Source organism: Panthera tigris, chromosome A1 (assembly GCF_018350195.1).
Source record: "Panthera tigris isolate Pti1 chromosome A1, P.tigris_Pti1_mat1.1, whole genome shotgun sequence".
Taxonomy (NCBI): domain Eukaryota; kingdom Metazoa; phylum Chordata; class Mammalia; order Carnivora; family Felidae; genus Panthera; species Panthera tigris.
Genome location: NC_056660.1, coordinates 20,844,144 through 20,849,318, shown reverse-complemented (window position 1 = coordinate 20,849,318; position 5,175 = coordinate 20,844,144). Strand labels below are relative to the sequence as shown.

General features: G+C 44.3%; 1 pseudogene; it reads right to left on the bottom strand.

The window, feature by feature from the left end:
- Positions 1 to 411: 411 nt before the first annotated feature.
- LOC122232098 lies at positions 412 to 509 on the bottom strand (annotated as a pseudogene).
- Between the last annotated feature and the right edge of the window lie 4,666 nt (positions 510 to 5,175).

Genomic DNA, 5,175 nt, shown 5'->3' with positions numbered 1-5,175 from the left:
TTTTCCCTTCGTAGCAAGAAAAAGTGGTGCTTTAATCATGAGGAGAATGTCACGTTTCTTTTCCCATCAGGGAATAGAGTTAAGTCAACCTCTCTGCTGAACTGAAAGTGTCTGAGAGTTCTTGGCAAAATAAACAAATTCCCTTTGCCTCTTGGTGGGCGGGGGAAATGGCAGAGGGGCAGTGGGGCAAGTAAAGGAAGACATGCACGCAGACCACCATTCCGGCAGTTTCTCTGATTTTCAGGAGATGCCTGGGCACTAGGAGGCAGAGGAAAATATGAAAGAAAGAAGATCCAGGGGGAAATCCTGATGAGCCCAGGGAAGAGCGGGGAGCATGCAGACCAGCTCTTGGGATGATGGGGAGGGGTGGGGGGAAGAACTGACCTGTGGCAGGGGCTTAGCCTCACTCCCAGAGAGTATAAGTTTTTGAGTGTCATCCTTGAGCAGGGTCCACGCTAATCTTCTCTGTATTGTTCCAATTTTAGTATATGTGCGGCTGACGCCAGCACAGTATAACTTTTTGAATGTTTGCAACGAGTCTTTTTTGGGCCAGGCACTACAGCATAAAGCGTGAAGGCATAAAGTAAGATCCCCGCTCCCCTTTTGTTTATAGGGAGATACTGTGCAATTTTTTACACAGTTTTTAAAGTGATTGTGACTTGTGGTTTTATAGTTGGGCAAAAGAAAAAGCTAAGATTTAACGAGTGACTTAAGAATCCCTTCTTTAGTGACCGTGGATGCTTCTCTACTGGTGCGAGTCCTGTTTCAAACATGGGACCTACATTTAAGAAAAAGGTGCACACCAAATTCACACCTGCATTTTTTTGGCTTGAAAGGAAGTAAGGGAATTTTGTGAAACGTTTGAAAAATTGATAGGAAATTTTCAGTGTGTTCATAATCATTTATGTGGCCGACAGTGCACTAGATGCTGGGGATACAAAGAGGAAGTCCCAGGAACTCATAATCTATTGAAGGCAGCAGAGAAATATATGATACATAGCGATTGGTGCTCTGATGCACAAGTGCTTATAGAACAGTGACTCACAGACTGGGTACATGAGTTACTATGGAGTGGTTTTTGCAGTACAGGTAGGAGTTCAGATGGAGAAGAGAGAAGTGAGATAAAGGAGAATGGTGAGAGGCATTGTAAACAGAGGAACGTATCAGTAACACCTCAAGCATGTGAAGGTGTGCCGTCTCCTTAGGGAACTAATAGCCTAACAAGGGTAGTGCGTGATGTATGGGAACGAAGGAATAAGAAGTGGGGTTGTAAGAATCTACTAGAGGCAGACAGCAACAGCCTTAAATACCTTGTTAAGAAATTTGAACTTTTTTCTCTAGGCTAGTGTTTCTCAGGTGTTCTGTTTTGTTTTGTTTTCAAGACTAGTCCAGTAATATGCCCTGGAAGAAAAGGGTTCTATAGCCATAAGCTGGGGAGATACTGTAAAGATGCATTCTTCCTCTTGGCATAAGTGTATCACTGCCCTAATGCACGTCAACATTGTAAAAGCTCTGAGAATTCCTGAAAACGTAACACAACCAAATAGTCCAACTTTGTTTTACTCGTTGCTTCCCAAACTTGTTACTGTAGGCCTCCTTTCCAGGCAATACCTGCTCAGATTTCCTGAAATTACTCTTCCTTAACCTAGATTGGGAAATGCCTCTAGGGGAGCCATTGAGTTTTTTAGTAGGAGGGGGATTTAGTCTGGAATGTACTGGGGGAAGGGAACCTGCGGAGGCAGGAAGGGTGATGGGCCTGGCGCTAGAACATCACAGAAGACTGAACCTGATGCTGGCAAGTTCTTTGTTACAGAACTTACTCGGTGCTGTAACTTCCATTTCCTCCACTCATCTGGGCATCCCAAGACCAACACGTAGTAGTTTGTGATTACATCTATGTTGGATGAATCAAGGGAAGAATGAGCCTACTATGGCTGTTTGGTTCAGAAATCCTAATGAAGATGTGGGCCTCTTAGAGGCTCATTTAGGGGCATTCTTTGGGGGCTAGAAAAGAAAAAAAGTGAATGTCTGAATCAGATGTAGATACAGCTCTCACTTTTGATACGGACTTTTAATAAGCAGTATGACTAATTTTTTAAAAATATTATAAAGTATCGAGGCGCCTGGGTAGCTTAGTAGGTTAAGCGTCTGACTTTGGCTCAGGTCATGCTCTCACCATCCGTGAGTTCGGAGCCCCGCGTCAGGCTCTGGGCTGACATCTCAGAGCCTGGAGCCTGCTTCAGATTCTGTGTCTCCCTCTCGCTCTGCCCCTCCCCCACTCATGCTCTGTCTCTCTCTGTCGTTCAAAAATGAATAAACATTAAAAAAATTATAAAGTGTAGTATTTCATGTGGACATGTTTTCTGTAAATCACCAATAAATTATTTTGTCCACCTTGAAATATGTGTCATATTCTTATGAGATAATAAAATATATAAAGGAAAGTATTTGATATAGTCACAAAGATGGGGAAGCACATTAGGCATGATAAATTATGATCCTTTCGGTGTGGAGTGACAGTTATTTTCACAGGTAAAGGAAAAGTTCTCTTCATGTTTATCACAACTTTCATAGAAAAGGTGAAGCCAGGAAAAAGGACAAATCTCTATTTACAACTTACTTTGCTCCCAGATTTCTCAGTGTGAGACTTGCTCTAAAGGTGAATCTTAAGGAAAACTAGATAAATGGTTCAGCACACATTGCCACCACCATCACATTTGAAAGGGCAGAATCATAGACGCATTAGCCTAACTGAAGATCAGAGTTGCCCCACTTCAGCTTGGCCAACATCAGCTAGAGGAAATGTCCAGTGAAATCAAGGTCTATGACCAGAACGAAGCTCTGTGAGCCTAAAGGGTCCCAACGCAGTGTGGTGTGGCAATATTTTAAAGTCTCAACTTGAAGATTTCTTTAGTTTTTTCTTGGGTCACTTGGTTCTGGCTTCCAGTCAGTTAGTTAGGCCAGTCTGGGTTCCTTGCCTTGGGGAAAGTGGAACAAGCCCAGGAAACGAAGTCATATCTTGGCTTTTGGGCTCCAAAATCTAACCCCAAGGAGAGAAAATAACTCTTGGACATTACTAATAGATGAGCCTAGGATGCCATGAGACTGGGGGCCAGCTGCCTACCCCAGAGGGAGACGAACGTCCATAGAGCAGGAAGCATCAGGCTGTCGTGGGGGCACATTTAGAAGCTTCTGTATGGATAATCCCTGAGAAGGAGGACTGGTGCCCAATCCTCACCCAGGTCAAGCCTCGGGGATGTATGACTGTATGGGGAAGAAGGGCCTTGGACAACATCAGGTTCCCATGGCTCGGCTGGTGGGAAGAACATTCTCTCTGAGCTAAGTGGATGGGTTTCTGAACGGCCCCAGTTTCTCACAGCCTCACATGGTGTAGAGCAGCAAGTGACTTCCTGGGTACCAGAGAGGAGCACAGGAGCGGCGAGAGCAAAGGCACAGATGGGGAGCTGGGCCAGACAGCAGTGGATTTGTTGGTCGATAAGCAGGACCGGGCAGCCCAGGGGCATCGAAGCAGGTGCCCCTGTGGATGACGGGGAACTCAATGTCTACCATTCTCATCCCCGCTTCCTTGGTACTACTCTGACTCTCTAGATCCTGAAATGATTGCACTGAGTCTGCCACTCCTCCAGCACGGTCTCAGGATAGAAATTCCATTGCGTTATAGAGAAATAAAGTTGCATTTCTGACACACATGAGTCTGGGGATTGAGATTCAGGCCTGGTTTTTGTATAATAATGAAAAATTCCATTTGATGATGTCTGGGCAAGAACGGGCACTTCTCTGTCCTGCAAAGATCAGGATGCCCTTAAACTTAGGCAAATACAAAGAGGGGTTTGTGGAAAGGATACACAAAAGTCTCTTAGAAATCAAGGGCAGAAAAGTATAACTGGGTCTGAGGAGATTCTTGGAAAGGCGAAAATGGGGCTTTTTTCACTGTCTCTAAGGGCTGCATGAACTCTTTCATCTCTCCCTGTGTGCCTTCATTTTTGGCTTCTTCTGCCTGGGCAGTCTGTGACGGCGGGGCCCCAGGTCTCCCGCCTCCTCACTTGCCCGCCTGGGGAGGCTCCTTTGTGCCTCTCAGTTCCGCGTCCACACAGCAAGCATCTGATTGGCTCTTTTTGGTCAGGTGTCTTCTGGTCCAATCACTGTTGTTGGTGAGGAGTCACGAACCAGGTTTAGAGCAGCAAGGGCAGGGCTGCCAAGTTGAATAACTTCAGGGGGGTGCTGGTCAAATATTGCTTTGTGAATGGCTCTGCCTGGATTTGTATAGTGCGCATTCCGCGCAACCAGAAGCAGCAGTCCTGGCCAAGAGCCCGGCTATCCTTCTTTTCACGAATGCAGTAAAATGGCGGAACTTAACTGTTGTTTGACTTGAGTGAAAGTCTTCCTAACGTGCCATGTGGCCATATGAATGCACGGAGTAGGACGAGGAGTAGGAGGATCAGCATAGGTGAATGTTCATGTGAACAGAAAGAAGTTAGCTACCTTGTCAACGTGGGTGGTTCTCTGGTTAGTACAGTGGTTTAGAGACAGGCTTTGATGTTCAACAGAACTGTGTTCAAATCCCAGCTCTGCTTGTAAAATGTGATGGTGGTCAGGTTACTTGATTTCTCTAAATCTCAGTGTCGTCATCAGTAAAGTGGGGATGATAATTTCTTTCCTACAGGGATTCTTACAAGGATTAAATGATTTAATACATTTAAGGAACTTGGGCCAGTGTCTGGTGCCAACTAAGTGCCAGTTCTATTATCGTGATAATAAACCATATAAACTAAACAGTCATGAAATCTTGACCCATTTTTTAAATCTGCATCCAAGGGAATTGCTCCGTATTTGGTAAAGGTCTATACAGTTACAATTGAAATCAAAATCACAATGTTGTACCAATGTTGACACAAATAATAATTAGCAACAATTCCAATGATATTGATGATGATGAAGAAGTAAACCTGGGTAAACTTTTGTCTCAGGCTTGTGTGGTGCAGGTACGCACATATGTATTCGATCCGATTTTAACTTTATTTACAAATCTTTGTCTTAATGGCTTTTTCCTTAGCATCTTGACCCTATTTTGACATCTAGCAAGATGAGATTTTTTTTCGAGCTGCATGTTTCATAAACAAAATATATGTTTATATCTGACTGTACCCAAGCTGC